Below are 21,731 nucleotides of genomic sequence, written 5' to 3' on the forward strand. Positions count from 1 at the left end.
TCTCTTAGGTTTCAATTTCTTTACAGCATCAAAATATTCTTTATCAGTAATTATATGATTTGATATAGAATATGATACATTCCTTTTAACATCATCATGAATATCATATGAGCTTATACCTTTCGCATATACAGATTTGAAAAAAGACGCAAAACTATTTGCTACACTTTGACTTGTTTCTAAATTTCTATTTTCAAAAACCATAGTCTGTTTAGTACAGTTATATCTCCCTCTTTTATTTTGTATAAAGTTCCAGAAAGATCTTGTATTATATTTTTAATATTTTCTTCGGTTTCTTTAACATACCTAGAATAAGCCCTTCGTACCATTGTTTTAACTATTTTTCTTGTTTCTTTATATAACATGTTATTTTCTTCAATGCATTTCATGGATTTCCCAGTGTCTTTCATACATTTCCTATAATACTCTTTTAATTTTAATGTTTCTATAATCTCTTTTGTAAACCAACAGGGATATTTATTATTCCTGTAAAATTTTCTTTTTGGTATAGTTGAATCAAATACAAAATTTATTCTATCATAAAATAAATTAATAGCTGTTTCCACATCCTTTAATTTATATAGAGAATTCCAATCTGTATCGCGCAGCATTTCATACAATTTTGGCAAATTAGCCTTACAAAAATTATAATCCAATACCACTTCATTTTTTGTATCATTTCCTCTTTTTCTTAGATTTAATTTCATAATTAGAGCTGGATGGTGTAGATCTTCTTTAACAAGGGGTAGATCCTCTTTACTTACTACCATGGTACTATCATCATTAGTTAGTACTAAATCTAATGTTCTATTGTTAACATTTCGAACATCATTAATAGAGTGTAAGGAGTACAAATTCAAAAAAATATCTAATGCTCTATAACAAGGCCCCCTTTTTGAAGTTCGTATGAAGAATCAATTATTAATGGGAGATTGAAATCCCCAGCAATTATTACATTACTACCTTGTAATTCTTCGTTATTTTCAAAGAAATCGTAAAATGCTGTGTATTGATCAATACCACTGTTTGGTGTGAAATATACGGTAACTATATAATAAACTACATTTTTTAGATTTACTTTGACACATAAAGAATCAAAATTATCGTGTAGAATAATATTCTTAGACATAATATTTTGCTTAATTGCTATAAGTACTCCACCACCTCTATTCCGATCTAACCTATCATGACGATAAATTCTATAATTATCAGTAAATAACTCATTGCTATATACACCTTTATGTAGCCAAGTTTCAGTAATAATAACTATATCATATTCATTTGCAATGTTATTTACATAAAATTTTTGTATCTTTGTGTTGAGCCCCCTTACATTTTGATAGTAAATTGTGACATTCTCAGAATTCGCCATTACATTAACTTCTCCACGTCTTCAATTGTTTTCAGTAATATTATATTTTGATCATCTTGATTTTTCTTTAGTTTGATATTCCCTGCATAATCAACCCATAAATAAGCATAGTTCTTAGCATTTCTAATTTGTCTGGCCTGACTAAATATACGCTTTCTATAGGGAGTTAAAGATTGATTAATATACACCATGTCATTACTTGAGTAACCCAAGTGAGAAGTATTTAAATTTCTTTTTACTTTTCTCTTCTGAATAAACATATCTTTGTCCGACCAACTGTGGAGCGGTGGGAATTGTGCCTAGACAAGGGGGGAGGTCATGTTGAATTACATTGATTCAACATTCTAGGGAGGCATTGGATTGATTTGTGTTGTTTTCCCATCAATAAATCTGTTTTTTTTTTATACTTGAAAATCGATCGGGACTTTTGAATCACCCTGTATATAGATAGATAGATAGATTAGCCTACTGTACGAATAAACACCAAGTTGTATATCATAGAGCGCAACCTTTTTGACGGCACTCGTTCTAAATTTGCAGTTTGTTTCAGATTATCAGTGCCGACTTCCATGGCGGAGTGGTTAGCACAACGCGCTACGACGTTAGCGGCCTTGGGCTCGAATCCTGGCCTGAACCTGGGTTTTCTTTGAGAGTGTACCGTCTCATCAATTTCATCATATCATCATTCATCCCCATCGTCGCGATTAATCAAAAGTAGCAGAAAAGGAACGCTAAGTAACAGAAATCAATAAATCAATCAGAATTGCAGCGTTCCATACGACAGAGCCAAATTCAAATTTTTGCGTCGCTAAAACACAGGAATCAGGTAAAAAATAGTACTCGTACAAAATAAAATAATATATTATTTTTTATTTTGAAAATAGAAAAGTAAATAATATGTGAAACACAATTAAAAGATTATAAATTGAAACGTTCCAAAGTCTTTATAGCCAGGTATTTCGTTTTATTCTTTAAATTAACTTTATTAATGTGGACTGGATTTACAAGCACCGAAAATTGTAAAATTGACACCATAAATGGTAAAAATAGACGCTTAGAAAGACATTATAAAATTTTAAAAAATGTGTATAAAGAATGATCTTGTCGAAAAATACCCAAATATCAACCAGTCTTCCATCCTGGTTTGTGTTTTGCAGACTAACGACGCTCTGGTGTCTAGCCCCAAATATAATATAAAGTGCGTCCTGTGTACTGGCGATTGACATCAATGTAATCTTATCATATTTCATCCTCATCTTCGCGATTAGCCAAAAGTGGCATAAAAGCCAAGTAAAATAAAACAAATAAAATTACGGTACCCTAATAGGTTTTGAACATGAACTTGTTTCAGTTCAACATCAACAAATAATTAACTTCTACAGCGTACTGTAGAAAGAAACAAAGCGAGAGAAAGAGGGATAAAGCAAAATAAAAGGCATTTAATGCAAGATTTTGAAAAATATGGTCAGGAGCCTGTAATGAAGGAGGGGTCGCATCTGAGTATGCAAAGTGGGGAGTTGTCTTGATCGTGTGCTGCGTACAGGTCGGGCTGTGCAGTGATAGACGCCGACGACAGACAAGCCACACAACGTGACCTCGTTTCACGATGGAAGCTAGAATCCAGGGTGTAAGTACTGTGATGACGTGTAGTTATTCTGTTATCAGTACTTCGTAGTCTCGTAACCCAGCTCGTCCGTGATCCACTCCTCACATTGCAGAAATTTCAAATAAGTAACGTTGAAGGGATATCCAGCATTAAATGATTGAGCCTTCCTCGCAACGAATAGGTAGGGTTACTAGACGTGCGGTTTTTCCCGGAAATGTCCTACATTTTGGCCTTATGTCCGGCGTCCGGGAGGAATTTGAAAAATATCATAAATGTCCTACATTTTGAGCGTCACATATAATTAATTAGGAAAATACGTAACAAAAAAAAAATTATGCAAGTTACAAGTCTATGGACTGCGCTTCCAAACTCAATAGTAAAATTTATTTTGATTCAGTCACTGCCCAAAAAGAAAAAGTTTGTCCTGCTAGAAAACAAACGGGAAAACGGAAGCAACTAATGAACAAAGTTTTGGGACCACTTTCTGATGATGTCACTGTTCAATGCCTGAGCAGAATTTCTTGCCTTGGGGTTTATACTGATGGAACAAGGTGTTTCCCATTCTTGTTCAATATTTCGATTATAAAGCAGGGGTATAGAGAACAAAGTTATCCAGGGTGTCTGCCAGTCATGGAAGTCAAGAAAAAGTAAAGAAATCAACAAGTAGGTCAAGAAGTCAATAAAAAGGCAATAAATTATTCTTGTGGTCAAGAATGTTTGCTATCACAATGACTGATTGGTTGATTTCATTTATTTTACTTAAATTTTTCTGTCCCTTTGGCTAATCGCGAAGATGAGGATCAATGGTGGTAAGATAAGATGGATGAAGGGACAGTCACAAACATATGGAGAACCGAGACAAGCCCCACATAAGATTATACTGGCTGCGAGTCCAGACGCCAAAGCCTCGCTAGTCTGCCAAAAACAGTTCAGGATGCATTAATAGATAAAGCAGGTCTAATTCTTTTCTTCAATGCAGCATCAGTTTTCATCTTATCTGGCCCTTTGGTAGGGGTTTTCATTAAATAAATACTTATTTTCATATTTGCTAATTTCCAACTACCTAAGTAGGGGTCGAATAAATAAACGTTAAGAAAAACAGAAAAAAGGTGAAGAAAGACCCAAAAGAAAGTCAAGAATTCTGGATTTGTTATTTTGGAAGACACCCTGTTATTGAACTATAAACTACCCAAAATGAAACTTCTGGATCCATTTCAAATTACGGTAATTGCTGAATATTTGTTTGCCATTACAGGTAATAATGCAAATGTTGAGAGAGTACTAGAGGACTACATCAGCACAACAGTCTCACGAGAGAAATTATATTTTTCATAATGTCTGTAAAATGCTTTGTACTGGTCCCTATAATTTCAGAGTTTGATTGTCCACTCTAACATAAGTATATTTTAACTAAACCTGAAGTTTTGAGAAGTACCACTTAAATCATGATTGCAAGTTTTGAAATTTTGCATTTAAAAATTCATTAAGAATTCAATTTTTAAAACTAAAAAGTATAATTTTTCAATTGCTTTCTAATGTGTTTTATAGAAATATGTGTTATTTATTGAGAATGTTTTGTGTCCTACATTTTGACTTAATGTCCTACATTTTGGGACAGCATGTCCTACATTTCCCTTACAGCGATCTGGTAACCATAATAGGCTAAGCCGATGAAGTGGCATAACGTGAGAATATACATATCGATGAAACAACATCAACGAATGTAAAACATTAAAGCCTACGTTTAACTGAAAAGGCATAAAAAGCGCAAACTAAACAAACTCCACACCCTACGTATTAACTTGAGAATCAACGGTGGTCATGGTATCAGGCGTACAGTGCCTTGGGTGCTCTTGCAGTTGTCTGTCTTGAGTACGACGTTCATTTGTTCATTCTCCCCAAGGCCATCTATTGCTTCAATTTTCCTCGAAGAGCAGGCTGTGCTGGAGGTTGCTGAATGGGGAAAGAGTCGACTGTGGGTCTTGCAGTACGCACGAGATTTCCACTGGCGTTGACTAAGTTCATTAGCTCTATGTTAATTTCATATTGTGATTGAAAGTTTACAAGTAGTTTTTAGTTGTTATATACCTGATATGATGTCCTTTTGACTGAAAAAATGCTGACGTCCACTCAAGGGTCTCCCAAATAGTTAATGATGTTCCTTTGTAATCGGTGATACGGTGATACAGGTGAACTTGCTTTATAGCCCACTGCTTTGTCTTACAATCAAAGACATTTTGATTCTAGTCCTGGTATGGGTTTTGTTTGTGAGCACGTCAATTTTTCATATTTATTATTCATTCTTATTGTCACGATTAGGTTAAAGAGAAAGGAAAGTGACTTGAAAAATAGGTTTTCCTTTATAGCGTAGTAGTGGTTCCTTTCTGATGTAATCAGAGGGTTGGAGGGGCCGTTTACCCACTGTACTCCCTCGAGAATAACATCGAATTTTCTTTTATCGACAGATTTCAATGTTTAACGTATTGTAAAAGTGCTTCCAGCTTTAGGAAAGCACAACTAATTGAGATATTTTATGCCAAAGAATGGCCCACGGAAGTAAAAACCTGCATTTTCGGAGTATTTTCGCCGCTTTTTGTTAGTAAAAACTGTTTCTATGTACACTAAAATAGCGAAAGAACAAGTCGAAAAATAACTATCAGTACCAAACTAACAATCCTAACCTAACTATGTAAAATTATATCTGCTGTTGTGGAAAGTCGTCTTGGGTGCTATATTCACTTGCGCAAAGCGTTCGGGCTGTTCTGCTACACGGTAAATTAACACGCTAAGGTAACAGACGTATGGTACTAATTTACTATTCCACAAACAGATTTCTTCATTTTTACACAAGAAACTACTTACGCTAATAAGTTCCTGTAGCATTGTTTAACATCTGGAAGGTGTTTTCTGTCATGTGGAAATGTATCATAGCGGAAATTCATTAGTTTTGTTGAAAATTAATTCTCCGACTCACAATAGCCTTTGGCGCGTACACCTCCGTAAATTATTGCGCGTCATGTTTGTGTTTTGTCGATTGCACGGTATCCAACCACGCCATGCGCTGGTAAAGTAAACGTCACTTCCGGCGCTGTCGCCATAGCAACGGAAGACCTGGCTTAATACAACGCGGTCCCCGTACTTTCTCCATGCAGTTAGTATGGAAACGGATCGCGAGGGATACATTTTGTTGTAAGTGACAGCATTTATCAAAGAAATTGGTACTATATATCTTACACCATTGTAAAGATTAGATTCAGAAGAATACGTAGATAAAATACAGGTTTCTTGGAGGCGACAAGTTAAAGAAAAGATGGAGAAACAAATCAGGCATTTTCCTAGAAAGTGACCGACAAACAATTAACCGGAACTTACGATTTCTTCGCTTTAGCTACCATAGGCTTGCTGGCGAGTAAAGGAACGTGAAGTCACATGGTTCTTTGTCTGCGGTCAGATATGTATTTCTGCTTTGTGTGCGATTGCAAACATCAGGCACATTTCCTGCCCTCTGCACCACTGGGCGTTAAAATATAGTAAAATGCATTTTTTCGCTCAGAAGAATATATGTGTAGGGCTATATTAGTCCATCATAGTCAATGGATATCCCCAGAAATGTTTGTAGGGGTGGTCAGGCCATTGACAAATTTGAATAGTAACAGTAGTACTGCTTGTAGTAGTAGCACAGACAAAGAACATACTTCTTTGTCGGTGGTGTTAGTATTAGCAGTGCTTAAAGTGGCTTCATTCAACAACCGGAACGCGAACCACAATGAATAGACACAACTACTGCCACTACTACTAATAATAACAACAACAATAAATGTTAAGGTAACAACGGTATTAATATTAGTATTAGTACTCCATCCAAACTAAATATATATACACACAAGCTCTGTCACGTCTGTTGTTTCAGGAAATTTGGTTCCCATTTACATCTGAAAGGAATAGCACTTACCAAAATATAATATTTTTCTAAATACTGAATAATCATAACTCGTAAATGAGCGAATACTATCCGGAAATATTTACTTCCATTTATTATCAAGGATTGACATAAAATAATGTAATTGTTTCTAAGTGATTTTATTTATCAAAGTACACAACTGACAATGGTAAACTTACAGCAATAGGAAATAATTCTCCTCTAGAAGCTTATATTCTCGCTTCTGGGAAATTCACCCCTCTTCCAAGGTATGCATATCACTTTGGATATTTGAGGACTATCCAACGAAAGATTTAACATGTGATAAACCTGTCGCCCTGGAATGCTGGCGCATGGAACCTACTGACTGCTCACCGACAGGAGACAAATTTAGTATAAGAACAGTTTCTGTTCCTCTTCCTCTATTGTTTACAATAGGAATTCACGTCATAAAGGATTGACATTTGTACAGTTATTAAAAAAATAAAATAAATGTCCAATGCCGCAGCAGGAACTGTTTTACTGGAACTGTTTGTCTCACATCAAGAGCGTCCCATCAGCTCCGCTGAATTCTCCAAACTGAGCCCCGCTGTGGCTGGTACGCTGGGATCACGTGACCACAGCGGGGCCGCAGATTGGCTGCGGTTTAACTGATCGGATCTCTTGAAGGAGCATCCGCTTTATTTTCATCTGAAGGTACATACAAAACATGAAATTTTACAATGGTATACACTACATGTGCTAAATACAACAATTGTGGTACATGACAGACGCGCCTGTTAATACAGGCCACAACATCTTGGTTATCGCAATACAAAAGTAATGGTTCATCAGGAACACAAATTAAGGCACCCAGAGCCGCAAGAAATTCGGCTTCGAATATAGGCCAAGGTGGATCCAGAGGCAGCTGGAAGAGTACAATGCCTGAATGGTCCACCGCCGCAATTTGCGTGGGAATAGCATCACTATATACCAAACGTGAGGGTTGCCAGTGTCTTTGTAGCTGGAAAGGTAGCGACATAGCCTTCTTCATAAGTGAAACTGCCCAAGATTCTCTATCCATAAGAATAGCATAAGTCAATGGATGTGACAACGAGGTGGTAGGGACCAGTGGCGTCGCGTGCGGTTCACATACGGGTGTTCACAATATTTTTTTGTACTGAATGGAGATTTACTCCTCTCCCTTGTAACTTCATCTTCAATTGAAAAAGTAAGAATAACAGTTCAACTTATTTTCAACTATTTCCCACAAAAATCACGCTATATTTGAAGTAATACATTTTTTTTATTCAATTAACACCCTTTTAATTACGAAATTTACAATTTGTAATGGTTAGTGCAACCTAATTAGTATAACATGCAATCTCAGGTATGTACAACGCAAGACTACCATACTTCGCAATCTACTTTCTATTTCACCGACCATATGTTAACCAACCACATTCATTCAGCATTGAAAGCACGTGCATCGTTAGCGGGACAGAGGGCAGGACGCGTCCAGTCCAGAAAAAAAATATTTTGTATGTAAGATATTTGGGAATTATACAGAATGACCTCGCCCCGCCCACAATAACTCGGTTGGGATGCTTATGATCAATGTAACATTCCATATGTTCCTTCTTCCCTCGTGTTTCGTATTTTCCCTCCTAGCATCATTTTGCCATGGTTCAGAGAGATTGATTTTTGACCATTTAATGCAAGGGTTCTCAAATTTCTTTGCTTCACGGGGCCCTTAGCGTTTCAAGATTTTTCCGCGGCGCCAAGAATGTAGCCCTCTCTAACACTTGCATCAGTCAGTTACTTGTAAGATTGCATGCCTTAAGTTAAAAATTAAACACGTATTTCAAATTCAGAAACATTTCATATGTAAAAATGTACTAAATAAGCACATATTTGAAACATCCATAGCCCTGACTAACAATTCAGTGAAAATATTAGAACATTTCGCAGCGCCCCTGCGCCCCTCAGGATGCCGCGGCACACTCTTATTATTAACATATTTACCCGTCGTTGCCTTCTAATCGAGGGGTCCTCGGTTCGATACCCGTGGAGGAACTTAGTTATTCGAATCCCACTTAAAACTGTAGGTCCAGTCCCGATTAGTCTTACCGAGCATAAATTGGACTTAAAACACCAAAAAAATCAATCAAACATATTTACCATCCTTGATCTTATTGCACGAAACTAATCGTTCAAGAGGCAGTCTTTTTGTATAGCTAAGTGCAAATGGTAACAAACGCCCAGAATGTGTCCTTTGCCCATCCATGCTTCGAGTGAATTGTTCAATTACAAGAACTGTCCGATGAAAAAATTTTACTGTACAAAATCCTCCAAATAAAAGACCCGCAATATCTCTATAACCGATTTCAGCATCTTTCCGACTTTCACAGCCACAACACCAGATCGCGCGAAAGGTCTCTGCTGTCCATTCCACTCCACAAATCCAACTTTTATGCAGATTCTTTTACTGTTACCTCAGCAGGCCTTTGGAACAAGTTGCCACCTGAAATTCATGTCTCTTCCTCAATTGTGACGTTCAAAAAATTGTTAAAGTTACACATATTATACAATGAAAATTAAATGTTTGATTTCCCTATTAATATGGCGGGTGCAGAGAATGATAGAAGGACGTAAGGCACTAAAATGAATTAGAGTAATAGTTAAGATGAATTATCGTCAAAGTATACCGTTTTGGACTGTGTTTTAAGTATGTATAATATTGGACTGTGCTTAAGTAAGTGTAATGTTATGTATTTGCTTGTACGTGTGTAAGGGCAAAGATATGTATGTGTGTGTGTGAGTGTGTGTGTCCGTATCTATAGGTTAGATTACCTTTCTTATATGTAATTTCTCTTTGTATTTTTTATTTCTCTGTAATTTTTTATATATTTTTTTCTTCCCTTTTTTTTCAATATTTTAATTATTTCATATTCAATTTTTTTGTAAACATGGTCAAGTGGAAGAAAAGGCTCCACAGCCTTAACTTCGCCATGTAAAAGAAGACGAAATAAATAAATAAATAAATAAATAAAAAAGAATAACAATTCTCTTTTAGATATATTAAAATATTTTTTAAATGTATCTATTACAAACAAGACTACTTACTGATTTGTCCGAATAAGTGGCTAAAGAACACACTCTAAATATGCACTTTCAATTATACATTTGCACATGAACTCCCTCCTGAAGGATAACCGGCCGAAGCCTGTAATTGAGCTCTAGATATTACACAGAAAAAAATAAAATTCTCACTGTGGGTCGAGTAATTGAACGCCACACACCGACGCACAATGCACTTAATAATGATATCAAGAGAAACTAAATTCTACATTATGCTGGCACTTACCTTTATAGAGGATACAGTTCCTTTAGTAATTTCTGTTGCAACCACTGTAGTGAATTTTACTTGTATTCTACCTCTTGTACAATGTAGAGGTCCGGCTGGTGAGGGCCCATCCTTTTTACTTCAGTTCGTTCTGCTTCGCTCATTCGCGAAAATGGAGTTTCTTTCAAACTCCTAACAGTATTCATAGTGTACAAAACACAACACTACACTACACACACACACACGGCACAACACACACACACACACGCACGCACGTCTGAAAGCCAATGCACATAAAGTCACCCAACCCCTTGCCAATAAATATCGCTCCAACAGTCGACACCACTCTAACCGCGTTTTGCCGGTTGCCGCCAAAGAGCATAGGCTTTTTTATTGCCCCGCAAAAGGAAGGGAACTTGACCTTTCCAAAAATAACGTGTCCCTTGCAGGTCTCCCACAGCAACAGTGTTGCCAACAACTGAAACGCAGAAGTTGCTAAATCTTCAACATGCGCTAAAAGTTGCTGAATCAAATTTACTGGTGAAAAATGCAAAATATATTTTTAAAAAGTGCTGTAAAGAACAACTTACATCAGGTTTATCCCAACCAATAAATTAAATTTCAATATTTGTGCGTTTATATGTAGATTAAAAAATAACTTAATTTCAAATGAGATAATTTTATGCATATTTCATTTTAACTTTCTAACTTCAAAGAAGAAAATATTATGTGTAGTAAAAATGCATCTCTAGTATTCTGAAAGTTATATTTTGTTCTTCACAATAAGCATATTCCAATAACGTAGAGAATAGTAAAAATAATTTACTAACATCAATTAAATTTTTTTACGGTAACAGCTATTTAGGCCTAGGACTCCATACTATTCTGAGTATAGTTACCAGAAAAATGCGCGTTCAATTGATGTAAATGTAGTCGGCACTTTCCTTTGCAATTTAATTCGGTGAGAGTTCTTCTTTTTTTTTTGCATTAAAAACGTCGATTACTAAAAAAAGGTTGCACAGTCTGAATGGCCCTTAGCCGCACATGCGCAAATCATATAAACCTTGAAAGATATGTAACTCCTGCAGACTACTTTCTAAAGAAAAGTCGCTCGTCACTATTCCGTGAACTTTAGCGCCCACTGGAATTTAAAATCCGCCAGGTTTAGCGACTTCACACTAAAGTTTGCAACTATGTAGTGCAGACCGTCTCGAGTTCCCCTAGGCATGCCTTGTATATGCTGCACTCTGGTGCCGAATGCAAGAAGTATTGCCGCTTGAATCCGGGCTCCCAGCACCATATGTTCGCACAGCCCAGTGAACACTTCCGCGGTATAGTGGCCAACAGCCCGTTAGCTGCCAGTTCACAAAACACAACACAGCAATTGTGTTCATCGCAACCGTGCAACACAGGAGTCAGTGTTACCAACTATCTAAAAAAGTTATCAGACGTGAAAGACGTCAACTCCGAGTAAATTGTGTGTATATATTCGAACATCAAAAAAGTATTTTTTTCAATTAAATATGTGTGTGTGTGTGTGTGTGCATTTAATATGTACGTAATTTAAAACATATACATGAGTGTTCACGTGCTCATGCGAACATTATCACGCGACGCGCCTGGTAGGGACCACCCAGGTTAAGAACCCCGCTAGTACCTGTCTAACCCTTCGAAATCGTAAGGCCTTGCGTGGAATCGTACGAATCAAGGGTAGACATTTTTGGAGCACTGTCACTGACTGGGTCGCTAAGTTAACGAGGGTCCCGAGATACGTCACTTCTTGGGTAGGTGTAAGCACTGATTTCTTCATGTTAAGAGCTAACCCATCACTTTGTAATCGGTGGGGAATGAGTCCCAGCTGTTCTGGGGCTCCCACGAATAGGATATCATCATAATAAGTAGCCACTGATATCGAAAATTCGTCTGCAATGGATTGCATGTACCTATCTGTAAAGGTTTGCATGTAATATGGGCCCCATGTCCAACCCATGGGACACGGAACGGAAATGTGTTATTGTCATATCCGCGTCCGGCTCCTTTGGACACCACTGGTATCGTTACGTTCTTGTATCGGACTTAGTTTCTTAAAGGCTAAGGTAACAGCTAGTCCGTTGCCTGCGATACAGGTCGGAATCTTTCGTTCTAATCCTCGAACGGCTTGTTTCTATTTATTGGTTAAATTTTCTCGATGGTGTCGCTGCTTTCTTGATCACAATTCTTACATTTGATATCACCAGCTTTGTGTGATACCGCTATTCCAAGACGTAGCTTTGCGTAGGATTTCTTGAAGTTGCTGTTGCCTGCGGAAAGATCAAAATGCTTATTAGCGGTGAGAAAAAGGTACCCGAGTGAAAACCACAGGTCGCCTTATTACAGACTCTCCTGGTGAGTTGGTCCTAGTTGGGTTTAGGTCAATACCACGTCCCCCTTCCAGGTTTCCTAAGTGATCCTCTCAGCTAAGTCGTGATCCAACGGATTAAAATCCTGACTTGGAGGGACTTGGGAGCGGAGTACATACGAGTGAAAACCACATGTCTCGATATTTCCTGTGATATTTCTATCAAAATTTCTCGTTTTTATAGCGGAAGTTTGTTGATTGCGTTGCTAAGCGACTTTCAGCTGTTTGAGGTAACCAAGGAGAGAATTTAGCCTCTAGCCTTTCTGGCTATTCATAATTTACAAGTAATATATTAAGATTATTCTTTAATTTTTATCAGTCCTTTTAATTTATAATTTTCTATACTATTTGCAGCGTTATTTGTTTTGTTAAAATATAATTTCCATATGTTCATATTGATCTCCATAACATGCTGAGATTTGAAAAGCGGCCGTCATATAGGAGCGTCCTGAACATATAATCTTGATAAAGCGGCGTTCCTATAGGTGAGTCCTTGTAACTATTGACATGAAAGTAACTCTCATAGAGGGGTACTGTCATTATTGTGAAGTAAAATACGTCTGTTACCTTAGCATGTTACTTTACTGTGAAGCAGAACAACCTAAAGGCTTCGCGCAAGTGAATATAACACTTAAAAAGACTTTTCACAACAGCAGCTATAATTTTACGTAGTTATGTTAGGATTGTTAGGTTTGGTGCTGATAGTTATTTTCGGGGTGTTCTTTCGCTATTTTAGTGTACATACAAATAGTTTTTATTAACAGAAAGCGGTGAAAGTACTCCGGAATTGCAGTTTTTAACTTACGTGGGTCATTCTTTCGGATCAAATATCTCCGTTATTTCTGCTTTTCTAACGCTGGAACCACTTTTGCATTACGTAAAACATTGAAATCTGTCGATAAAAGAAAATTTGACGTAATTCTCGAGGGAATAATACAGTGGGTAAACGACACAGTTTTGTTTAATTTTGCTTCACTTTTCTGACACTTTTAGCTTATCACCAAGATGATGATGAGCGATATGATGAAATTCATGAAGGGACACTCAAAGAACTCCCATAGCCAGTCTGGGTGTTGAACACGGGATCCGTGGATTGTTCTTGTATTTGTATCTTTTGTATTTTGCGTCGCCTTCCTGATGTCGAAGTCATAGCGTTGTCCCTATGTACTAAAGTGTTCGATCGCGGAGGCAGCGTATAGTGTTTCGGATCTCACACTTGGTCCATTCCTGGTCTGTGCATAAAGTGGACTTAAACAAAACTTTGACTTTGAACAGAGGATATGAGGAGGGGAGAGGGGGATTGTTTCCTTTCTGGGTTTTCTTTCCCAGGCTCTATATTTCTAAATTCTTTCAAAGCTGGGAATAAATTTCCTTCCTTCTAAGATTATATCTACTATCATTTTTTACATACTATTTTTTAGAACTTAAATTTAAAGTGACAAACAAATAACTTGCACGATATGCGGAAATAATAAAAATTCATTTGTATTTTTTTTTATTCAGCAATGCGCGACATTGACAAAATAATGAAATTAATGAAGGGACACTCACAAAGAATCTTCACTTCTTTTCCGGTATTCGAATCTGAGAACTTAGGTGACGAAGTCAAAGGAGACTACTTAACTCACTCGGCCACCGAGCTGGCTTAAAAAAAAGTGGTCTGCGGCTTTAATAAATCTATCATAACAAATTTTGTTCCACTGTAATGAATTCTATTACGTACGTCATCATTACTCTTAAAACTTTCAAAACGTTAAGAAAAATATACCATTGTTCCCCCGCCCACAACCCTACATTTGACCTAATTCGAACACTGCGTATGTTCCTCATTCACCGGAGTAAGTACGTGCCAGCAGGTGCATACCGTGCAAGCAGAAGGATTGGACCATTCGTGGTGAGTGATGTTCAGCTGTTTGTTGCTGCCAAGTCGTTCCAATTGCTTCATTTTACCTAGAGGCCGAGGTTATGCTACCAGATGTTTAAGGCTTGCTGTATCAGGGAGGAGTCCAGTTGAGTAAGTCCATTAACTATAAATTGATATGGAATTGCGTCGTATGAATTGGTCGCCTTTTTATTGTCACGTACACACACAAAGGAAAGGCACCAAGCTTAATTTGTCCACTTCAAATACATCAATTGATACAACCGTGCGCCTAATTGTTGTTTTTGTTGGTTCGTTTTTGAGTAAAACTTCTGGTCCGATGCATTATTAATTAGAGTTGCAATAAAACTGGCTTTTTTGAATTGACGTTTTTTCTCGATAAAAAGCCGGCCTTTTTTTAAAAAAACAAACAACGAAATTTTGGCTTTTTACCAATTGTGGTTAACCTGTTTCACTTGTAGTGTTGGTTAAGGGTTTGGAGGTTCATAATGTCACATTTTGGAACTAAGCTAAATAATTTTGTATGATGTGACAGCCAGAAGACACATATTAGCCATTTCTTCTGCAGTGGATTCCAAAGAGCTGCGAAGGGGGGGAAGGTGCCAAATCTTGTTGGACAAATACAGTTTACTTTACGTCCCTGATGGTATAAAGGAATGTTGTTCCAGGTTCAATCCCAAATGGAGGCACAGTGGTTCAGGTAGCATTTCAAGCTGTACGTCCAATCACAATGAGGATATCTGAGTATAAAGTGGATATAAACAAACAACATTTTACTGACAGACAGCCAGATATTTTTTAAAAAATAATGTACTTGTTTTTGGTCATTTTTGGCCAATGTACTTCAGTGTCTGCCTCAGTTTTAATGTCAGATACCATACAGATATATACAGGTATATATACAGGTATTTGATACTAGTGTAGTGTTTATCAACTTCCGGCTGTGGCCCCGTACCAGGCTGCGAGAGTTCATTAGATCCAGTGATTGCCAACTTTATGAAACCCTATTTTATATTTGTCAACAAGCCGAGTACCACGTGGTATACTTTTTATTTATTAATATTTAATTTAAAGGGTGCATATTAATGTATAGTTTAAAAAATTTAGAGGGGGGTAACATTTTTGAGCAGGGCATCAACTTTATGAAATGAAGTTACTGAGCTCTGATCTCGCAACATTAAGAACCATTACACGAGGCTTGTTCCGTAACCAGGTTTAGCAGCTATTACATCAATACATGATACACTTGAAAGCCAGAATACAAATATTTTATGTTAAATATAAATGTAGAGGGGTTTGATACTAGATTTTTAATTTTAGATATAGTTCAAGATAAAACGGTATCACTGAGGGTATATATTTGATACGTGTGTTAAAAAATGTAGCAATATTTTCTTCCTTTCTTCTTTTTACTTTATATGCACGTTCCTATGCCAAATTCAAACATTGAAAGTTATGTTAGTATACTATTAGATTCTATTTAAAAATATATACAGAACTACACTAAGTTATGTGGGTGTGGATATTTTTAATAAGCCTACTAAAATATGAAGATTACACTTGTATAAAACCATCCATTCAAAATAGCCGGCATTTTTGGAACTACTGCTTATGTCTATCTGTGAATTCCATGTTGAAAGTTTCATTTTAAATGTATTAATGCGTGTATTTTCATAATAGAGAGATAAATGAAAGCTGTGAAACAATAAAAATGCAGTCAAGTAATGTATTTTCATCGATTTGAAACATTTTGGTGAAAATAGCCGTGAGAAAAAACTCGTTAGATATTGTTAGGTTAGGCGTGTTAGATTTAATGCTTTCAGAATTTACACGTGTTTTCTTGACTTTGTGTACCTTCATACAACGATATTGTGTTGTTGTTTTTTTAAATAAAAAAACAAACCAATCCTCACGTTGGTTTAATGTTGGTTGTTTGCGCTTTTCACAAGTATTCTTTTCGGTCTGCAATAATATAGCGGAAAATTCATATTTTAAAGGTATGCATGCATATTTCTTGAGGATGGTTTTCTGTTAGATGTAATTGATCGGTTTTATTTGGTTACGAGAGTTAGATTTAATACTGCCAGAATTTATGCGTGTTTATTTTTTTATGTTTGTGCATACAATTACACTTCGTTAAAGGAAAATGCTCAAACTGCTTCGGAATTCGAGTAATTCAACGAACGTTAGTTACATTACTAGGCTAAATATATCATTTTATTTCGCGTGTATTTATTTATCCCAGTTTTCTATTAGACAGGAAAAGAATGATTTCTAACTATAGTGTAAAATGAACTTGGAGCTAAACGGCATTGGGAGCGTCATTATTCATCTTAACGACCCCGAAAACTATGGATTCTAAACTAATATCGGTCGTTTTACATGTCACCCCATACCACCCCAAATCCTAGGGGTGCCAATGTAACTAATTTAATTTACAGGTAAATGTCTTCATGAATGTCACCAATTAGCTTAGCGACTCCGAAAAGTATGGATTCGACACTAATGAAGGTCATTCTTGACATTCTATTTTTTACACTTTATTTTTCACCACCTCTCAGGCCACATCCTGATAGGTGATGAGTTTGGAGTTGAACGGCATTGGGAGTGTTACTATTCCTCTTAGCGACCCAGAAAACTATAGATTCCACACTAATATCGGTCGATTTATTTCATTTTTACATGTCATCCCCTTCCCACCCCCAACCCTTGGGGTGCAGGGGTGTCTTACCCCCACATATTTCCTTTTCAGATTGTAAGTCAAATATGTACAAAGTTCCATTGTGAATGTTACCAATTAGTTAGCGACTCCGAAAACTATGGATTCACACTAATGTAGGTCATTCTTGACAATTCATTTTGCAACCCCTCTCACCCCCCATCACGATAGGTTATGAACTTGGAGTTGAGCGGCATTAGGAGTGTCATTTTTCATGTTAGCTACCCCGGAAACTATGGATTCGACACTAATATCGATCGTTTTCGATTACTTTTATGTCACCCCGTTCCCACCCCCACACCTAGGGGTGCCAGGAATGTCTTGGAGTTGAACGGTATTGGTCATCTTAGTGACCCCAAAAACGAATATCGGTCGTTTTACATGTCACCTCCTTCTCAACCCCACCCATAGGGGTTCCAAAGTTATCTTGGAGTTGAACTGCATTGGGAGTGTCACTATTCATATTAGCGACCCCGAAAACCATGGATTCCACACTAACATCGGTCGTTTTCGATTATTTTTAAATGCCATCCCTTCCCACCCCCATCCCTAGGGGTGCCAAGGGTGTTTTAGCCCCACAGTATTTCCTTCCAGGTTGCAAGTGATACGTATACCCATTTTGGTTGAAATCGCTCCAGGCGTTCGAGAGTTATGCCGTAACAAACATCATCCATTTTTATATATTAGAAGAAGAAGCAGATTAGATTGCGCACTGGAATTGTGTGGCTGTTGTCGACTAACAGGCCTTTCGTTCAAGATCTCTTGGCGTCAATATCTGGTAGGATAGAAAATTTCAGTGGTCGCGTTCCAACATTTTACTGTGGGTCTAGTTACGATTAGTCTGTGTTGTTAGGTTCAAAAAAGTTATTAAATGAACATTTTTTGTTTTAATATAGGCCTCGTACATGAAATGGAGTCCCGATGGACCAGTTCGTAGGGTGTATGACTTCTACGGTGGAGACCCTGGAGTAGGTGATTTCATGTGAGGAATTTTTCAGTTTTTGTCCCTGCGAAGGTCAGCTCTGGGTTGGACCCTACTTGTAATACAAATGGGTCCAACCACAAGAGTTAAAGGCGTCTGAATCATATGGTCTACTCAATGGCAGAGATCTTGAATGTGCGGAGCCACACCCCCATTACGGCTTCTTGCAATGTGCCAGGGGGCCGACCTCACTGTCAGAGCGGTTAGCATAGCGCGCTACGATGTTAGGGGTACAGAGTTCGAATCCCGGAGTGGGTATGTTGTTGATTTGGTGTTTTAAGTCCACTTTATACACAGTAAGGCTAATCGGGACTCGACCTACAGTTTAAAGTGGGATCCGAAGCACTATGTGCCTCCACCGGGTATCGAACACGGGACCCCTTGATTACAAGGCGATGACGCTACCATTAGGCCATCGAGGAGGCCGGTATGGGTGTTTGTGAGTGTTCCTTTATCAAGTTAATCATATCATCACTTATTCTCATCGTCGCGATTAGCCGAAAGTGGAAGAAAAGCGACGCTAAATAACAAGAATCATATCAATGTGCAAGGGAAGACTATTACTATAACTATACCATATATGGCATTACCTGTCAGCATGTTCATCTCATCTTAACACTTGCGTCTACGTTCAGCACTCGTACAGGCTAACGAGGGTCAGGTACCTTGAATAAAGACAGGATAAATTATGGGCACTGCATTGTCCTGTTTTTGTTATGTTGGCATTTACCATAAGTGTGGAGGTTTTAGGCATCATACTCGCATATATATAAATATATATTTTAATAAACGAGTTTTATGGAAGAATATGATTGTTATTGTTCGAGCTTTGCCCATTTTGTATTTAAAGAGCATGTCGAAAATTCGCAAGATGTTGACGGAATCACGATTTAATTTCGGATTCGAACTCCGGCCTGGGCATGGTTTTCTTTCTGAGTGTCCCTTGATCAATTTAATCATATCATCACTCATCCAAATCGTCGTGATTAGCCAAAAGTGGCAGAAACGCGACGTAAAATAACCTAATTCAGCCATTGAGTAAGTCAGGAATCACAATTTTAAAAATCAATCGATCGATTACTAATTTGTCCAAATCAGAAAGAATTAAAAAATGTACTTTCAATATCTGATATTTATCACTGATCATATTTTAAAAGTAGTTTTTCAAGAATCCGAAAATAATTTCGTAAAATGCATTTTCAATATCTGATATTTAACATGGATGAAATTTGAATATTAGTTTTGCAAGAATCCGAAACAATATAAACTGCAAGTTGAATATCTGATATTTAACTTTGATGAAATTTTAAAATTAGTTTTGAGAGAATTCGAAAGTATAGCTCTCAGGATGTTTTCAATCTAAAACACTAGTCTTGAAGTGAAAATCTATTTTTAAAATCGACCAGCCACCTATTTCCATCTGCTGGTGAAAAAATATTGCTTTAATCTCAAAGAGATCACCATAGAATGTAACCAAACAGAGATGGGTAACTTGCAACGTAGAGTTCGTCATGAACCAATTCCGGTAACCATGGAAACGCAGGAGATGAGGGGAAAATATCTTCGCTGTATCTAAAAGGGCTCTGATACAATCTGACAGCGTGAAGATTCAATAACGTTGCCGGTTGACCTTGGGTGGCGGAACATCTTAAAGAAACAATGGATCCTGCATCGACTGGCGGCTGCAAAAGTGCATCAAATGTCCCTCGTTTCTTTAGATTTGTCTGACCATTTCATCCTCTGTGCAGGGCCTTCCAGATAGCATCGTGGCCAAGGCTGTTGCATTGTAATAAAAGACCAGGTTCAAATTCCGGTGGATGCATATGCACATAGGTAAGGATTTTTCTTAAAACTTAAGGTCTAAATAACTATCTCTCTAGCCTTCTTATGGCTGCAGCATCTGCACATATCCTGGGCAAGATCAATCCAATTTTTCCCATTCTTACCGATTTCCTTTAGGTCCATCTCAACGTTATCCCTCCATCTTCGTCTTGGCCTTCCTACAGGTCCCTTACCATCAGGTTCCCAACAAGAATCCTGTAAACTCTTCTATCCTCTCCCATTCCTGCTACATGGACTGCTCATCTAAGTCTTCTTGATGTAAAATTCAGGTCTGGTCCCGATTATCCTAACTGAAATAAAAGTTTGCCCAACTTTTGTCTCATCTGTACAGTCAAATTTGTAGGAATTGTTCAGATTTAATTTTACAGCATATTTGTCTGGCTAATGTTAATAGGTTCAGTCGCTCTACAAAATGAACGAATGTAAACCATTCTATATAAATCAGAGACCTGTAACGTAGCGCAATTCATTGGTATTTGTCCCCGTTCCGCGTTTTTTCCGTACCCGGCCCAAGTGCTGTGGACCGTTCCAAGGAAAATACCAGAATCAATTGGTAAGGCAAACAGTAACGCTTCTGCTATACCGTTCCGTTCGTACCCGAGAGTGTTTGGGGGACGACAGCTTTGGGTACACAGAGTGGAACGTTAAAATACCCGTACCAGAAAGCATGGAACTTGTTCCTTCTCTGAATGCCGGTTCCGTTACGGTACGTACCTCTCCTTAGAATCATACCGGTACAAATTCATTATGGGTATACCTGAAACTTTGGGATCGGGAACAATTGTAACGAAACCTATTTTCAACAAATCAAATGGTATTAAATGGATCAGAAAATATATGTCACGTAACTCTTCATTTAAAAGCTTTCGTTGTTGAATTCTTGAAAAATCGATAATAACTAATATTAATGGAGGTAGCAGGCAATATATATATATATATATATATATAAATAAATATGGAATCTTGAGATTTGTTATTAATAATGTTGCTTTTATATAACCAATACACATAATATTAGCGTGCAAGGTGATGCCAACATATAAAAAAAAAACTTTTCAAGCAAGATATTGAAAGTTCGACATGATGATAGTTTATGTAATTAGAATATTACCAACTAATACATCTGGAAAAAAGGGAAAGTTAATGTAAGCCACATTGAGAAATGTTACCATCTAAGTTACAGATCTTAAATTCGGATTGGTTTTCTTCTCCTTGTAATCAAGGGGTCCCGGGTTCGATACCCGGTGGAGGCACAAGTGGTTCGGATTCCACTTTAAACTGTAGGTCCAGTCCCGATTAGCCTTACTGTGCATAAAGTGGACTTAAAACAACAAATCAATCAATCTATTAAATTCGGGTTGACCTGGCATTGCCAATCAATATGATTTTGGTAAAACTGGAAATTAGACGCCATATCGAAAAATGTCACTTCTTAAGATAGAGAAGTGAAATTTGGTTTGAGGGTAGCATATGCTAATTAGAGTATGGCAATTCAACATGATTATGGAAAACTGGAAGTTGATGGACGCCATATTGAAAAACGTTACTTCTTAAGACAGAGGAGTGAAATTCGGTTTCATGGTAGATTATGGGAATTACAGCATGTCAAATCAACATGATTGTTGAAAACCTGAAGTTGTTGGACACCATATTGAAAAATGTAACTTCTTAAGATAGAGAAGTGAA

Source organism: Lepisma saccharinum, chromosome 3, assembly GCF_977018435.1.
Source record: "Lepisma saccharinum chromosome 3, izLepSacc3.1, whole genome shotgun sequence".
In the NCBI taxonomy this organism is placed as follows: Eukaryota; Metazoa; Arthropoda; class Insecta; order Zygentoma; family Lepismatidae; genus Lepisma; species Lepisma saccharinum.